General features: G+C 40.6%; 1 protein-coding gene across 2 annotated transcripts in view; it reads right to left on the reverse strand.

The window, feature by feature from the left end:
* LOC117160152 (uncharacterized) overlaps window positions 1-19,431 on the reverse strand; it is a 311,594-nt gene that overhangs the window by 173,173 nt on the left and 118,990 nt on the right. For both annotated transcript variants that reach the window (XM_033340665.2, XM_076625400.1), the window contains one exon: window positions 14,442-14,524. The gene's annotated coding sequence lies outside the window, so the exon portion shown is untranslated. The remainder of the gene's footprint in view (window positions 1-14,441; window positions 14,525-19,431) is intronic.

Consider the following 19,431-nt stretch of genomic DNA (forward strand, 5'->3'; position numbering starts at 1 on the left):
TCTCTGGGGCTAGAAGTTGCACTGTGATGCTTTTTGGGGTTGCCTTCTGAGCGAATCTTCGCGTCGTGATTGATGTGGGAAGCAACAGATGTAGTTTGCGATAGTTTTGCAGAATTCCGTTTAACGAGGATTAGGTATTTGTCAGGGCTGCATCAAATGATGCACGAGATTACGAATGGATTCAATTTTGATAAAATGTGGTGCGCTGCTCTAACATCCAACTAAGTGAAATAAATTCTACTGGAAAAAGTTCGTCGTTTGCAAATTCCACCAACTGTCAAAGTAGTCCGGTGAAAGATAAAGCTGCACGATCCATCCTAGCTAGTTATACTCGAAAATGGTTACTGGTCAGGTGTTTACGGATACTGAACTAGTTTCATGAAAAATCGAACCTGGCCGTACGCGAAACGCGGGAGAACAGCGTAAGAAACCGGTCTATTTCCTGGTGGCCCACTTCACGTGCAAGGAACCCATTTTCGAAAGTGACTAATCCATAAAAATGCATTTCTCTCGGCACAAAGGATGGATGCCCTGGTATTCATACTTGCATCAGCGACGTCAAAAAGATTAATGCCCCGCTCGCGGTGAGGATAGCGCCGTTTTTTTTTTTCTTCCTTTTCCGCCCTCTTCCCTCTTCTAGCTCCTTTATTTTTTTTAATGTAAAGGATAGGAGAAAACTGGCATCCAGAAAAAAAGCACTCTCCACCGCCAAGAAATTACATTCTCGTCTCTCGTTCTCGCGGATTTCTTCTTCGTTTGCATAAAAATCTTGATAACAAAATATTGTAACCCGTATTTTCTGCCTGTACGTACAATCTTGCTAGTCCTCTTCCCGTGTTTTCAGACGGCGAGACTGAAAAACAGCGATGAGCTGAAGCACGTCGCAAATACAAGAACAGAATATAACAGTCGAGCTATAATTTTCAAACTACAGCGAAACTTCATTATATCTTATAAACAGCTGAGCATTCTCACGCGTCTATGAAAAATTTCAAATACACAGAATGAACATAATACATGAACAATATGTATATAAAATAATCAGAGTACCATACTTTTTATTCGTGATATGTATTATATCGGTATTCTATTAGTAATATGTAATAGATATCACAATTGTCTACCAAAGTATTTCTAATTAATTATAACCAATTCTTTTAATTATATTCGTCAAAATGCGCAAATATCCGCGATATGCCGACTAATATTCGAACTCTATCAAGTAAATCTTAGATACTGGATTTGACTCGGATTTACAAGTGGATAATGCACATGATCCCATCGCTATGAAAAAAGGCTGGTTCTTTCTGCCTCTTCCTCTGAGGCGAGAAATTTCGCTGCGACCCTTGATGGATGTTTCAGAGGATATTTCCATGGACCACGTTTAAATTTCTCATCTGCGAAGGGACTAATGTCAAAATGTGTTTCAGCTGACGAAGGTAGGGCTTTTTTCGAGGAGAAATCGCCAGACCGAGGACAGAAATTAAGATTTCTGCCCGTCTCTTTCGCAAATTATATTTCAGAACTTGCCTCCCTGTACCCTTACGGCGAAAAATTATCGATATTGTGTTATTCATAATTTTAGAAGAAATTCTTCTCGCAAAATAGAGTTTTAAATAGTGTAGACTCTTATAGACTAAAAGTTGAAAGATTTCAGATTGCGTGTTTGAATATTAAAAGCTTCAAATTTCGACGATGATCGAAAAGGAATATAAACCATGCCAAAAGAGCCCAGAAAGTATCAACTTTAACCAAATGTACAAACTAAACTAACCTTCTTTCTATCAGATTATTCGCAAACTAAAATTCCAAGTAGTACAGGTCCTTGATAAATCTACCGCAATAAAAGCTCAGAGAATAAACATTTGCAGTTTGAACGTTGAAAACTTCAACTGTTGACGATAATTCATAGAAAAAAGATATAAATTACGTCAAAGATAAGTAGGGAAGATATCGAATTTCAGCAAATTTAGCTCGTGAACTAACATTTCAAGTAGTATAGACACGCCATTGATCAGCCAACGCCGAAAAACGAAGGAAACCTTTATATTTCCCGTGGATATTTAAATTTCCCAGAGTCTGCAGAAACATTCTGCTCATTATGAATATTTATCTCGGCGATAGCGGAAATATAGGGTCGCTTTCTCATCACTGAAGGGGGATCATTGTCATCCTCTCAAAGTTAACAGCGAATAACAGAGAGAAAGAGAGAGAGAGAGAACGGTGGATCGCTTTTCAGAGGAAATTGCGTGCCGTTTTTCAGCGGAGCCCTTATGAAATTTAAAAAACACCTTTCGTTCGTTATGCACTGAACAAGCCCGACACAGTCGGCACTCTCAAAAATATGCGATGACCTCTCTCACTCTCTCTCCCTCCCTCTCACTCTCTTACTCTCATGAATATTTAAACTGGATATTAAAGGCGCACAATCACCGCGACTCCGACCACCTCCAGTCTCGAATTTCGAGACAATCGATCTCGAAAGTTCCCTATTCGTTAGCTGTACGAAACGAAGAGCATTTCTGTAAGCCGACGGAGAAAAGAGTCTCGAAAGCTCCGGGAGGTAGGCTAATGTCTTCGCACGACGAATTTTCCAAGCAAATAGGAAGAAAGTGAGGTAGGACAATATAATCGTATCGTTCAATTTTGTTAATATTATTATCGTTTCTATCGGAAGTTCATTGGTTCCTGATATTAAAAAAAGAAGAATAGCAGAACGCAGACTCGCTATTAGGATATCGATTTCAGAGGGTGTGACATAAAACAGTAGACCGGTCGGAATGGAATTTCGGCACTGGTTACACGTCAGGACGACGCGCGGACGTGTCAAAAACGTGGACAAGGAACAAACGCGTGGAACGAAGATTTGCTTTTAAGCCTGACGCGCATGGAACGCGTGGTTCGTCGCATTAGACATTAGTCAGCCGTGTTTATTCTGCCTCTAGAACTTGTTCGCGCTGTTGCAGCAGTGGTACGCCGACGTGGCCTAAAATTAGATTTCATAGGGACAATGGACCTCTCTCTGTACAGTACCTGTCAGTCACTGCACGACAAATGACCTCACGAGATCTGGAGCAACGATACGTCGAAGAAGCGCTCTTCGTTGGAAGCTGTTACGTACAATCGGTTCTTAAAGACGCTATGGTCTTTCGAAGAATTGGAATTGTGCGAATAATATGCAAAGAACATTCTGGGTATCGTTTAATATGTGCTTGGAACGTAAGTAAAAATTAAACGAGTTTCGAATCTAGCAATAAAAGAAAATAAAAAGAATTGCTTCTGAAGAACAGATAAAGTTCGTCAGCTCTCGACACTGAATTACGGGATAGACTGTAAGACAAGAAGTTAATTATCCATTAACCTACCTTTTCCGAATTTAAATTCAATTAAAAATAACTCCCAACAGTCGGAATCTCCGAATCTCGTTTAGAGATCTACTTAAACTCGTCCAAAAAGTTCAACGTAGATCTGATCTACTCGAATCTACAAGATTTAGGTAAATCTGGATCCACTTAAACTCTTCGGAAAACACGAGAAACTGCACAGGAACCAACAATTTTGGCGAAATTGTCAGGTCGATAACAATATGCAAAATGCTTCTTCTTGCGTAATAAAATAAATAGTTTCGCATAATAAAACATTTCTACTTTACATGGTAAATATATCAGCATATAAAATCATTGGGAACTTCCTCAACAATTCGATAATTAATTTCCATCACGAAATCCATTGTCCGTGACAATTCACTGCATCAATCATCAACTCCTTTTAACCTGTTTCCACCTCGCCGGGACACTTTCTTCGTCTCTTCTCACAAAACATCCGTGGAAACTCCAGATATCCATCATGCTCTTCGCTTTTCTTTCTTGGCGGAAAAAGGTGAGCCATTAAAGGCTCTGGGTGACGATCTGTCGCGAGAAACGGTAACGATGCGTGGCTGATTCATAATCGTAGAAAGAAACGTGGAAGAAACGCGAACTAACAGCCGAAGAAACGTAACGCGTTCTGCCGGGATGGCCTGGCCCCTTGAAAACGCAACCCGGCTACACGAGTGCTCGTAAAAAACTTCCCCTTGAATCATCCTGGCCGCAGTTTCGCAACAACTCTCGTTACGATGTCGCCCCTGTACTAAAGTGGAGACCGTCTGCTCGAGCCAGCAGACATTCTCCTTGTTATTACCACGAGGAGGTAAAAATAACGCGGGTCAGCTTCTTTCAAGCTCGTGTCCCGGCTGATGCGAGTATTTGCCTCTTGTCAAGGGATTTCGCCGTTTCCGGCATTAATTTGGGAAAACGCTACCGGACGATTAAAGACGCTGATAACGGACTCGAAAAATGGCATTTAATTATTCGTGACGACCGAAAGAGATTTTTACACGCTTTGGCCGTGTGCAGAATCAAAATTTAAAATATTGCAGCGAAATTGGCTCAGAGTCTAGTTGGACATTGTGCTCGGGTTAGTTTCAAGGAACGTTAAACGACGATTAGAGACACGAAAAGGGGAAATTACGTACGAAACTGTACATCGAATGTACAATATTGACAATAAAAATATATATCACCTTATAGCAGAAAGGGTGGCAAGGTAAGAAGCGTGGAAACCATTGTTCTATCACATTCCCACGCATAACTAAAATTCTATTGTCTGCAGCATTCCCACACGATCTTAACCAAACCTCCAGGGTATTCAAATCTCAACCACTTTACTTGTCTCAGAAAAATCCACTGAAATCCCACTAAAATCCACCCGGGACAACCTGTACACATCAGAAACTCGAACCACTGGTCCAGCGCACCTGGGGACCGATCAGAAGGATCGATAACGAAGGCCTACAGGGCTGCAAGCGTCCAGCTCGTAAACGTCTGGAACCACGAATGCTCCTGATTCACGAGCTCGGCAGAGGATCGGTACGCGCTAGGCCAGGGCGACGTGTCGGTGGCTTGGAGCGGTTGCAAATTGAAGAAAGCAATATCAGGGGCCGGCTTTAATACCTCTCAGTCAGCCATCCTGGGAGGAACCCTCGCGGCCCGGTTAATCCGGAGTCAGCTGCCGGAAAGGAATGGAAGCCATTTCGGTAGGCCGTGGCTGATATCCGCCACCTGGCAATATTTCAACGATCCAGCCAGGCTACCAAGGGATAACGGACCTACTCTTTGTCCGTGGTAATGGCGGAACCGACGATTCCGCCACCGGGCAATTAGAGACGATCTTCCAGGGGTACTCTCTCTTTCTCTGCAGGAGGGCATCCCTGTTGCGAGAGGGATTGCGCCTGAACAGCGCATTGAATTGGCCTTGGAAAAAAGTGGTCGAAGAAGGGGAACGACTAGCTGCAGGGAGAATTAGGTGTTTCAGTCGAAGAAGTTAGGGTTTGAGGTGCAACCCTGTCTGGCGAGCGTCTGACGCTGGGTTTGGAGACTACAGTGATTGTCTCTTTCTTCGTATTTCGCATACGATGGTTTGTGAATGATTTTTAGTAAAGCGTTTTAACTTATTACACCGCCACTTTCAGATTGTCAATTTTTATAATTATTTGTAGCAATCGTACTTACCTGTGAGTACAGAATTAGAAGAGCATTTTACTTCAACATCTAGCGGCCTCTAGGGAGGTCTAATAATTTCTATGAAAACGAGATTTGTGGTTGTAGAAAGGGTATCCTGTTATAATTTTCTGAAGATACCAACTTTTTTTTAGAAGAAGTTAGTCTAAAAAGGAAGCAAATAGTTTTAACTCAAAAGTTTGAATATGGAATGTAATATTTGAAAGTACAGCGAAAGTTGATTCTCGCATAACCTCAAATAGCAGATAGACATAGACAAGTAGGACTTGGAAGAAGCGATTATGCAAACGAGACTTTGAGAGAACGATTGTAACGTTGATTCAGTGTCGAACAAACAGTGGAAGGAAATTTTCAGCCGATGATCGAAATCTAAAGAACAGTTGAAGCCGTGCCAGCTGTCGAATATCGTGGCCACGCTAGCCAAGTAGTTTTATTTCTCTTCGGCACCTGCTCTCCAACTTACCAGCCATTCAGTTTTTCGTCGGGACTCTAACTACTCGCTCGTTCGAAAGCCCGTCGAAAGAAATACTCTCGTCCGATACTTTCAAATCGAAACTTCTTTTCCCCAGGAATTGAAAATCTACCGTTTCTGTTTCACTACGATCGAATTTACTCGAATCGGTGCCACGCCCCACCGGTACACTCTGTTTCTTTTATTTCAAAGTTACCCTCCATTTCTTTTAAAGCTATATCCTAAACGTAAAGTCTTCCTACTATTTTTGAAACGAAAAACAGTTTCGATATATACCAAACGTATAGAATGGAAAAGAACTAAGATAAAACAAAGACTCTTGCTTAAAATACAATTAATTTTCTATTTCAGTCTACTAATTAAACCGTATCAAATCGTAAACTTTCTTTTGAAACCTTCGACAAATGACACTATGTGTCTAACATAACCTATACAGCCATTGATCTACCTACACATCCAAAGACGAACGATCCAAAAAGCATAGCATCTAGTATTTTCGTTGAGTAACAACAAACGTTTGTTAACACGACAGGAACCACGAACCAAAATGTTTTCATGTTTTCCGGGGTTATGCTTCTCCAAGGTTCGCATAACCTCACTCTAGCCTCTCTGCCTCGTAGCTGATTCGCTATGTTCGATGCAACGCGACAAAACATCTCGCGAGGAGAGGAACGGCTAGGGGCACGGAGACAGCTTATTTACCCTCTAAGAGGCGAAGAACGAGAGCTGAAAGAGAAAGATGCCGGGAGCAAAGTTTTAATTGTAAGGCCGTCCTTCCACCGCTTCCTTGGTCCAAGGGATTCCGAGACTACTTTGACGCAGGACGAATGGTATTTGATTAAAGGAAGCGGAGGAATACCGATGATATTAAAATTTAATTGGCGTCGAGTCGAGCGGACGAAATACAAATTCGGGCGCCCGGCCTTTGTTCGAATTTACTCCTTCCAGCAGCGCCCTTTGTTCCGATCTGATGCCTCCTGCTTTCAGTTTTCCGTCTCTCGCAGGGAGATTTCTTATTTTGCTTCTACGGGAAAAGGATTTCGCCATGACCTGTATTGTACCTAAGATTAACTACCCAAGTTAATTCACACACATCATCGATGAACATATTACGTGTGCTGTACGAAACGTTTTGAAATTCTATCAGCACTGCGAAAAAAAAAATCACCAACTAATCTATTAATAGAGAAATACCGAAGAGGTAGTGAAAATTTTTAACAATATTTTCTTCAAGAGAAATAAAACGACTATAAAAAGGTATCAATAATAGAAGAATGTAAATAAGTTGGAAAGTGCAGCTATATTAATCTATATTAATAGGAAGGAATATTAATAAAGAAATATCGAAAAAATACCAAGTATCTCGGAAAATATTTTTTCGAAGGAAGAATGGGAGGAAGTAATTCGCGATGGACAACGGTTGCACCGAACGAACTGAGTGAAAAGCACTCGATAACAGGGATATCCAGAATTCCGGAAGCGGAGGTTGGCTTCGACGGAAGGAAAGCTCGTGTCATCCTTGTCCCTCTTCCCATCGGAACGTCGTTCTTTGGCCCCTCTATTGCTTTCACAGCGAAATTTCCCACGTGCTTGATCACGTCTCAGATTTCGTTGCGTCGTTATCATTTTCTCGATATTTTTTCTCGTTCTTTTCTGCTCTCTCCCGTTCTCCGTTCCCTGGCTTTCCTTTTTTTTCTACCCTCGTCTCCTTTGCCATAGGGGAGGATTCAGAATGTCAGCAATGTTCGACGAAAGTGGACGCTCGGTGCGTGTGTTATTGGATACCTTCTAGGATACCTTTTTCACGACGAGCTGCAGTGTCGAGGAATAAATTGATTGAAATTCTTCTGCCCCTGTGAAATATCCTGGCGACGTCTTTTATTTAAAAATTTGCTACTTCCCCAGAGAAATATGGAGGATTCTCTTGTTCTTGTTGGAATCCGGTTTACGAAACCAACAGAGGACATAGACAAGTGACTTGCAGAAGAATGACGATGTGTTGACAACGATTATTTAGGAAACATTGTTTAACGACTACAGAAGAAAATCAGAACGAGTTATGTCTTCAATTTTTTACGGAAGAAGGATTAAAAAATTGAATAGGTTATTTCACGTGTCATGAAAATTGTCTGTTTATTTGGTTTTCAAGTTTATATCCAAGATAAATGCATCGAGTGTGTTGAAGAGCAGAAACTTCAACGTCCAAAATGCTGCAAACCACGTCAAAGACACGTCAATCCATCTAATCCCGCCACTGATCCACTCACCAAGATTGAATCTCTCAAGTTCTCAAAGACCCACATCCGAATCAATGTTCCGTTCATATGTATACCCTGGCGAATAAAACCTACCCTTATTCGCATAATTACACCCCTTTACTGCTCAACTATTGCTTAAAGATCGTTGAAATTTAACAAAGAGTTTATTCAATTTCATTTTTAATACGGTCAAATAAAATTAGCTCGCTGTGTTTCACGTTTACGTTTATCTTAACTTTTATACCGGCGCCGAAAATATACGGCAATCAACCCTGTATTCAACCCTTTAGTCCACGTCAGACTCTAAGTACGAAGCGTATTAATATTTCAAGAAGTTTTATTATATTTACACCAGGAAATAAACAAACGATTAAAAGAAATATGGAAATAGGTATGTAGGTAGCCAGTTACGCTAAAGTTAACCAATAAAACCAAAGTTTCCACCCTCATTCCCATAATTTCAATCTCCTTCCCTCGTCCACTACTTCTATAACGAAATTTACGTTATGCCTGGTCACGTTTCGGAGACACATTGCCATGATTCCCGTGTCTCCAGTCCCACCTCTTTCCCCTACGCCACGACTTCACTCACCCCTCGCTTTAAGAGGAGTCACTCTCATCAACGACGAGCCCTCGAACCGAGAGATGCGCCTCAGCGGCCACGTAGCTCTGTTTCATCCCCTCCACCATTCAGCGAGTACATTATGCAACGAGGGTGCTTGTCGAGGCAAGGGTGCTTTCCGGTAAAACACGACCAGGGGTGTCTAAGGTCGAGCCAATCGCCGACTCGAAAACATTTCTTGGCCGTCGAGCAACGTTAGAGCCCGTTAAAAGTTAGATTAGTCTAAGTAGCTCGAAAGCCCTAATGACTAAACGACAAAAAGAAAAACGGGCATTCGAGAGGGTGAGAAGAGGACTAGGAACCAGGCTAAGTAGTTCTTTGCCATGATTTGGGTCACAACCCCTGACCTAGCCGAGGTTTTGTTCCCTCAGTGTACGCGGGGTCGAGGAAATAACGTTTTCAGCGTGAAAATTAGGCTGGTTGAATGGGGTTCAGACAGAAGAGAAACCGATGGGCCATTGTCAACCGTGTTTTCATTGTGATCGACGTTTTTCGAGCAGGTGAATTTAATCGAGGTGTTCCGGAGGTGTGACAGTTTTCACAGGGTACGATAGTTTCAGATACTTGAGGATTTTGAAGTTTATGAAGGAGTAATTGTGGTTTTATTATTATTATTTGATAGATTTCGTATTGCCGGTGTTTATGGCACGTCCATTTCAGTATCGCTTTATTTGAAATAATTTTAACCAACACTCTGAATCTCACATATTTGGCAAACATGCATCCATCCGTCAGCAGATGGCAAAAATCATTCCAGACAACCTAATCAGCCGAAACGTTCCAGTTGGAATTGCCTAGTCAGCTCGAGGCACACGCGAGCAGTCGAAAGAAAGCTGTCCTGACCCTCGGCCAAGTCTGATAAGAGATAAATTACAAGACACGAGAGAACGAAACGTGGCCGTAACTCGCAACGAAATCTAGCGGCCAGCACCATAATCTACGCCAGATACGACACCACGTGGTAGTACTACGTCCCTGTCTACTCTACTCGATCCCTAGCCGTATGTGTATAAATCTACCTTGGACAAAAACGTTGCCAGGCAGACGTATCTACAGGACGGTCAAAAAGTTCACAATCAAACTTATCGGAAGAGACAAATCTATTGAGAACGTAGATCCACCTACCATTTTCCTCTCTCAATCCCTTCTAACGACGTTTCTCAGTTTTTCAATAAAACGTACAGGCACGAACGAATTTTTCATACAATAGCAGAGTTTATAGTAATTATTCTTTTAGTGCATATCGGTTTTCAAAAATACATGTTATCGTGATATCCTGTAACGACTTTAACGCAGGGTCTGGGCATTCGATCAAATTAAGAGACGCGAGTGAAAAGTGACAACAACGTTTCGTACGTGTCCCTAGATAAATGACCAGCAACTGAAATTTGATCTCAACTTCTTGAAACACCCTGTAGGTACACGTACGTAGTATTACGACTGTGTTCGCGTCTACGCTATCGAGCAATGAAGAGAAAGCCCGTCTAAGCCCCGGCTAAACACGGCAGAATGTCTATAACTCTCAGAACTCGTCCGTCTCGAATTAACCTCTCTCAATTAAGACAATGGTCCCCGGGTCCCCCGGACATCCTCTTCTCATCGAAGCGAGAATAGAGCAGCCAGAAGGGAAGGATCTCAGAGGTTCTCAGAACTAAGTGTCTCTGCAGCTCCTGGTTCTATGTATATTTATATGGAAAACTCGAGAACACGACGAGGGCGGCGAGAGGAGCGAGGAGAGACGAAGGTCTACAGAAACGGAGGAAGGATTGCTAGCATTCGGTCTGAGCTACGTGGACAGCTGCTTAGAAGAGAAATGAGAAAGTTTCCTCCCTAAGAGTGGAGAAAACGGTGTTATCTTTTGTCACTCAAGTGTTCTGATTCTGATGTTTGCTGGAAGACGAATCTCCGTTTCTCTGTTCGATAGATTTAATGTTTGGATACTTGATAGATTTCAGGAACTTCTGTGACATAGGATTTATCGTTAGGCTAATACGATCATGGATTCTGGACTTGGTGATATGGATCGTATCAAATATATTACGAAAATAGATAAATAAAATTAAAATCCCCCTCAACCCTAATACAGTTGAAAATAACTTCGAACAAATATTCTAATAGGAATCATTCTGTTCTAAACACAGATATTTTTCAACCAATTCGTTGATAAAATTCAATTCAAGCACAATCGAAAGATCCTGTATCGATCTGTCAGATATAATGGAACAATTTTAAATTACGAATAATTCCTCGATAAGAGTCAAACAATTCTGAATTCACTGCCCGATAAAAGTCGAGTAATTGTAAATTATTTCTCCGATAAAAGTCATTCGAACGTAATCAAATAATCCGAAAGTAGTTACCTAAGATAATCGCCTAATAAAGAAATCATTCCACGTAGTTATAAATTTAAAGCTACCAGCAGACCAAAAATACCAAGTCTGGCCGGATTCTTTATTCGTCACGAAACATGGTCACCAGTTATCGATCAGTGAGTGGAAGCAGCCGACGAACGGAACAACACCGTGTCACGGACGTACGGAGGCACTTGGAAAACGCGATACTGGAATTCAGCAGCGTCGCGATGAGAACCGGAAGGAGGAACGTCGATACTGCTGTCTCCCTTCTACATTTAGATGATCGCTTCGTCTCGAAGGAGCACTCTCGCTTTCAGTCAAGACAACCAGACTTATCGATTAATCGGCCAGATAGACGCGGCTCTCGGATTCAGAATCGGCACCAGGATTCGATCTGGTCGCGTTTATCTTGCCGCGGAGCGGATAACAGCCTCGGCAAGTTCGTCGTTCAACGGAACATCCGGCCAGGAAATGAATCGTTCCGCGAGGAAACACGACGAATGTTCCAGTGGCTGAAGGGGAACGCGGTTCCACTTTGAGGTTAGGATGGATAGAGAACTCGAGAATTTCTGGTGACTTGGGATCGTTCAATTGCGTTAGGATGCTGATTTATATTACTTTCGAAATTCGTTCGAAACACGATCCGTATCGTAGAGGCCAATCCGTAATTAAACAATCCTAGATCGAAGCAAGTAAAGATCTTCTTAATTAGAGAAAAAATTCAGTGGGTTGGTTCTTGCGAATTTCAATCGTACAATGTGATGAACGAAACTCTGATTCTTTAAACAGTCGAGTCGAAAAATGTGACGAATGAAATACTTGTTAAATTTGAATTTTCATCGAAAATATGCAATGCACGGTCGATTAATTCTCATCTCGGTATCGAAATTAAAGGCTTCATTATTACCGTAAATCATGAATTTCGACAGAGTGAAACAATTACGAAAAGCTTGGTATAAAGACGAGCAATATAAATTTCCGCGATGAAAAATGAGCCCGCACAGCAACGAGTAGAAAGCCCTTTAATAGAAAGCTCAATAGCCTGTGTGTCATGGCACCGATTTCCATATTCGATACGGACCGTGCGATTTTAAGAGCCGGCTTAAATTATTTCACATAAGCCCCCGCACCGCTATGTCCACAGCGAATTTGTCATAAGCCAATGTAAATTCGATGTAAAATCAAGATATATGTTTCGCGCTTCAGTAAATGGATCACATGATAATATCGTGATATACATGTGGTACAAACGAAAATCCATGATGTCGAAAAGATTACAACGTCGGTAAGAGTAGATTTTTTTCATCTAAATTTGTGTGACTAAATTTGTCTGGGTCAAAAAAGTATTTGGACACTTACTATAGAAGAGTGTACAATTTTGGGGATTTTTAAACATCTCGATGTACAAATTCTGACGTGTAATTCATAGATTTCTAGTCGTAGATTTTAAGTTTAATTTTGATATTTACGTTTGGCATTCTCCTAGATTTTAATCTACGGATTTTGGTTTTTCTCTCTTCGCCGTACTAATTCCTAACTTTTGCATCGATTTGACATTAAGAAGGAAACTAAATTACGAAAACTGAGAAACGAGCGAACGAATGAAATATTTTGCGATGTAAATGAGCCGCCTAACTGCGTACTACGCTACTTGGTAAGACATTACCTAAACACCAAATTGCTCAAATGACGACTAACACAGCCTGCACCACCCAACAATCCTCGGTAATCTACTTTCCAATCTATCGAGAAAATTACTCGACCAACACGGCCGAGATCCCATCGAAATAGTAATCTACGTAAAAATGAATTCGTTGAAAGTCAGACTCTCTCTCTTTCTCTCTTTCTCTCTCTTTCTCTTTGCATAGCGGAAACGTTTCAGCGAAACGGAGCCAGGTTCGCGATCATTTCCGGCGTCTATTCGGTGGCTGGTACTCGGGCGCGTATGAAGAATCGTATTTAAAATTCATTTCCCCTTAACGGCCGTTTAATCAGTTCGTACCCTCGCCGCCCCCACCCTTTGTCTTTGCCATTAAATTATGTTCTTTCTCTTCTCTCCACCCATGCAAAATGGGAAATGTGCAAGGTAGCCAGAGGGTTCTAACGGGGGAGGAGTCAAAGTGTTTCTTTGAGAGAAATAAATAAACCCGGCAATGGATTCAGAAGAGAGCTATCCATTTCACGGGGGATCGAGCCTCCCTTTCTAAATCACTTTTATCTCTAATTTCGAAATAATTTCGCCGGGCGCAACCATTGTCTGTGTTGCTCCAGGCGAACGGATCTTCCTCGGGGCTAGAAAAAGTTTTAATCCGTCGCTTCGTTCAATATGGCTTCTTCTGTACTTCCGGTTGCCCGGGAATAGAGGTTACGTCAGGTTAATCTGCGCTTTCTTCGTCGCTTTATATTGGATCGCGCCGAGATAACGGACCGTTTAAGTGGAGTTTGATGAACTGAAATATTACACCTTAAATGCATGGCGTTTTTGTATCGGTGTATTTTCCATACACTACCACGTACAGGTTTCACCTGTATTTTCATGAAGTTGGAATTTTATTAAATAAATGGCGCGTTCACCGCGATGACGGTGATGTTTTGTTGTTTTTTTATAGAACTAGAATTTCAGTAAATTACGTGTACGCAGTGTTTCTGCATGTATTGGCAACAGGTTTTCCCGTTTATGTTAAAAATATCTCTTAACGAGACGTATTGTGACAATTTCACAACAATCGCAGACGCTTTCCCAAATAAAATATAGAAAATACGAAATGGATTTTTCAAGCTGTTTCTCTGTTGCACGTAAGACGACATATTTTATATGCTTTTTTTTAATTTGGAGAAATTACGCATTTAGAAATGAGAATAGAAAAGAAACATTAGCGTAGATGCAAAAATTAATTTTCAAATTTTAGTTATCTGATTCTTCGACGAAGGTTCTAAACTTATTTTAAGCGTAACAGTGCTTGTAAAGGGCCTGTATATGACGTTTAATAAAGAGAATCTCTTTAAATTATTATGTACGTTACAAAGAATCTTTTTAAATTATCCACATTACAGCGAATATTTCTCTTTTCAAATTATCATTTTCAAGATGTTGAACTTGACTTTATGCTACAATTTAACAAAACGTCGCGAAATATATCTGAAATGAGAATTTCATCCAAGGGAAATTTAACTCACCGCTTGTAGCACTGCACTCTAGTTTTCTCCAGATGTCGCGTCCTCCCTGAAATCACCGCATTTTACACTCAAACTGATGAACTCTGCAACATAAAAGAGTATCCAATTAAAAACCTTTTGTCCTAACGATCTTAGCATTTTTCGAAATTTTTCATAAATTAAACGAATCTGTCGCAAGAGTATATTTTAGCGATAAAGATTTATCAACCGTTAAGTATCGTGGTGTCTTTCCTGAATCGCTTTATAGTCTTGCCACGATCGTACCAGTATCGTAACAGGACATACGTAACGACGATAGCCAGACAGTCTCAGGAATTTCGCAACGTAGGAAAATAATTTAACTAGTAAGCGAAAATCCAGCTCGTAGCTCGCGTTTCGAACTCTGGTAAGTAGCTCCGACATCGGACCAGCACGTTTCGTCGTGTATGGCCGCTGTAGCGATATGTATCTACGTTTAAGTACTTTCAATTTCCGCTAAGGTACGCTAGGAATAAATATGCTTATCGACGTTCCTCGATGATCCTCGTATTTTGTTACAATGCACGATACTGTGCCACGATATTTGGAAATTGTGTCGCGACAGGGGGCACAAAAATAATGGAGCAATAAATTTCAGGTTAAGAAGGATCATTTCTAAAAAGAGCCACGAATGTCTGCCGCTATAAATGATTTTACAACTTAAATTCGAAATTCGGCCACGATCCTTGAAGCTTTGTATCAAATTTATTCCGATACAGGTTTCCAACGATACAATTAAATAGAAAGCTAATTACAACGATCACTGGAATTCTCAATTCCAACGGAGAACAAAATCGTTGCAGTTCGATTTATCCTTAATTTCCTCATACAAACACGTGTTGCCAAAAATTGGAAAATGTCCACATACTTTGAAACTGTACCGTACTCTCTGGGTGTCACGCGTCGTTCTATCAATAATCACTTGCTGGAAATACCAAGATTTATTGAACTTGGCGTATATATTGTTTGCGATGGTAGTATCATGTACAGCTGTTCGAGCAAGTATCAGGCGAAGCAGACCAAAATCTCAATACGAGTAGACACGTGCAAACAGAAGATCGCAAAATCCTAGCTCGAGGATACGACGTTCTCGAGAAGACGGAAAGGTCTTGTGGACATTCGCACACAAGAGCCAGCAATCGACACATGTTCGCGAGAAACGGTTGCACCGGCCGAGAGAACCATACACCTAGTCGATCCTTCGATGTAATATCTGCAGCCTGGTCTGCAAACAAACTTGCCTCTGTTTCTTCGCGCCAAACTCTTTCTTTCGGTTACCGTGTACTGTACACTTGTATGACAGAGCGTGCTTTAAATTTGATAAAATATCGACGAGAGAAGCTAAGGTAGGGAAGAGTTGCTTCGTTCAAGAGCGTAGGCTGGGAAGTTGAAGTCGAAGTTAGGTCGAGTACTAAGTAGATTTTTGGAGAAGAATTGTTCGACTGGATTGGTCAAACAATTCTAAATTCTAAATTATGTATGAAAATGATAATTAGAAATCCATATTATACCATCGACCCAGGGCTGGCGAGCACAATCAGCTAACAAACAATTGAATTACCAATTACCTATTTAGCATCCACAATGGTGAAACAATCATCCGAATTTACGGGACTAGGAATACAAATTATATTTAACGAACAAATTTCGAGATAAATGAATATCATACGCGATAGAATAATTTTATACAGTTTCAGGACGAGTTGCAAAATAATATAAATTGACAATTTAATCCTTAGCAAATTATTTCCCATTTTCTTTGTCGTTCGAAGCTACTAACGGTTTCAGAATAATGACGATTTTCAAAACCATCTCACGTTCTTCGATAATATTAGAATTCGAATCGATTTCGCTCGCAGAAACACTACGGTAAATTTTCTATTATTTATTGCTAAAGCTTTACGTCATATTCGAACGAATTTGAAATATCACACTGATAATTACGATTATCAACGAATGACAATAAATCGTGACACTACATCCACCGAAATTTTTCTCTCCTGCGTAGCATATCCATTCCCTGCCAAATTAATTCGTCGTATTAGACGCTCGCATAAACGCGTTGTAGCCCACTGAAAGCATAACGATGTAACGGGAAGCCATTTAATCTTTCGCGGTCAAATATGTTTCCCCTCGTTCCGCGTTCGTTGATCTACATTGATTTGAAATATTAAAACGTTTGTCGTCGGCGCGAAAGCGATGCTGTGGTCATCGTGAAATGTGACAACGCGCTATCCACGATCATTTAACGTTTCGTGATTCGATATATACGTATATATGTACATATACATATATACACTGGCCTTTCTTTTCACGTTTTCGTTTTACGATTCGAATTAATTGGAAATGTTGAAATAACGTTAGCTCTCGGTCCGGGGATTTTTAATGAACAACGTTTAATCGCGATTAAATGGGCATTGAAATTTGCTTATTCATAAAATTGCGAATATACGAAATTGGATGTCTAGGTTACCATTTTACAAATTGAGTCTACCTTCAAATTTAAATTGTTTTTAAAGCGTATAGATATGTTGTAAATTGTACAAAATTTCCAACTTACGTACGAAAAATTAAAGTTAAATTCGGAAGCCTGAATTTGGCGAACGCTGCGAGATTAAATACGACACGTGTTAAAATTCGGCTTGGTCCTGGCCTACGATAGACTGTTCTCCTGTCCAGTTTAAGTCTGGGTTAAACACTGTTAATCCTAGATTAGCGCAAGCTTAAGATGCGTTATGTCCAGATTAGATTTGCACTATGTTCGAATTAATCTATTCTCCGTTTAGTATAGACGTGAAATTAGATCATGTTGTGTTTAGATTATCGATGTGGCATATATGTGAATTAAATCTAAATTAATTCTCGACGTATGATTCAATTTAAACAAATTTTGCGTATAAGTACCATTTCGGTTTGCATACATAATATATAGAATAACTATATTATTTAATTGTCTATTTATTATTTACATCCCTATATTTTATCCCACAATAAGCAAGCTCAGCACCGTGAAAGCAATTTCTACGAATTTTTGCTACATTCGGTATATTTTTCATCATCGCTGGCCTACAAAATAGCGGACAAAAACGATCTTCTTAAAGAAACTGGACACGCGGAGGGTGCACTTTCAGCAATTTTGTTTACGACAAAGAGATCGAACGAGTGTCTCGTGCGTGGAAATTACTGTTTGCCTATAGTTTATTCGAACACCGGCAAATAAAAGTATACGTAATGTCCGTTCGTAAAAGATTCATAGGGGGCGAGCGATTGGTCCCAAGGAACCCGTTGAGACAGAGAAACCGCCCTCGTAGGAGGCGATCTTTTAAACGTAGAATGAAAGTGTGTGTAAAGCAAACCTGCCAACCGATCGACCTCATAAAAATCGATAGGTCTTGCTAAAAATCACACGTTGTTATGTATGGCGTACAGTGAATCGCACGACCCAACTTACGAACAATATAATTTCTTCGATATTCTTTCTAAATTGTAGTAAAACTAGAAGTACTTTTCAATTTCATAATTTTACGCCTTCCCCGGCACGAATTCTTCGAAATATTTGATGCGCGCTTCTAAAGTATCATACTTACTCGATTTCTTGTCACGGAAGAAGAAAGTTTTATAAAATTGCGAATAAACGGTAGTCGGTACTTGTAATAAATGAGACAGATTAAGTTGAATATTCCAGTTAAAGACCGACATTTTTCTTTTTTTCTTCTCCGATGCCGCGTTATTAGAAAAAGACTGCCTCTGCTGCTAATCAGAATTTTAAATTTTACAAAGGATTAAAGGGATTATATACGGCAATGGAGATATGCAACCAAGAACAATATTTGTCTGAGTTCAGCAATTCGCTATTTGTTGGAAATATGTGTAAGAAATAATCCTCTCGCGATATCGAGAAACACAATGTGTCGACGATCAAAACGGTACGAGCATTCTAAAGGACTGTAGTATTATTACTTTATTGCAGTGCCGGTTAGCTTTATCATTTTGCCGTTCCATTGTCACCAAACAATTCATCCGTAACGGTAATTAGTTCTTAGTTCCTCTGTTTGAATGGAAAACTGTAATCAATCGCGCTTTTGTTTCTTGCCAGCAAAGGAAAATCCGGTTATAAGGGGTTAACAATACGAACGCTGAAAATATTGCACATTTCGAAGGCAATTTCCGCTATGAAAGCGGGAATAAAAACAAGAGTAAACAGAAAATCTTGGTGTATTTTCGAATCGTAACGAGCGCAGAAGAAGCTTCTCTTTCTAAAAAAGAAAGATTTCTACTTCGATTTACAGAAACGTAGCATTTTCAATAAACGTAATAATAAACTACTCGCCGCTAAATATACCGAACACGTCGTACGTTTTTCATAAACTGCACGTTTCAAATAAATCACGCGATGCCAAATAAACCAGAAACGACCATTAACCTGATATCTTATTTCACTTTCCCCGATAACTCAAAAGACTCGCTCAATGTGTTACCCTCATCAGCTCCTAAATCCAGTAACGTCATTCTGCTTGCGAAAAAAAGCAGAAAAAAAGGAACTTCCAAACGTCAAATCGTAAATCTCCAACGATCTCCACCCCCTTAGCACTAATCTTGCCGAAAGTGTGAGCAGAACAAAGCATCGGGATCGCACATCGTTCCAGACCCGAGAGACCTAAATTCGTGGCTGAATCGAAAGAACCCGAAAGATCTCCGATTCAATTTCACCAATCACCAGTGACACACTGTCGCCTGTCTTGTCCACCATCCGGAGAACCTTAGACCCGAGTCCCCACGAGGTTAACCCTGAGCGATGACCATCGAGCTTCGGACTATTCCTTGTTAGGCCAGAGATAGCTAACTCGCGGCGGTTGTAACGTTTGCTTGGCGTGGACAAAAAGATCGAGCCTGCAGGCATTTGGCAAACGAGGCCTGTGCGAGTCGCCACGCTGGCCACCGTGGCACACGATCCTTCCTGCAGTGAAATTGA

Source organism: Bombus vancouverensis, chromosome 16 (genome assembly GCF_051014615.1).
Source record: "Bombus vancouverensis nearcticus chromosome 16, iyBomVanc1_principal, whole genome shotgun sequence".
NCBI lineage: Eukaryota > Metazoa > Arthropoda > Insecta > Hymenoptera > Apidae > Bombus > Bombus vancouverensis.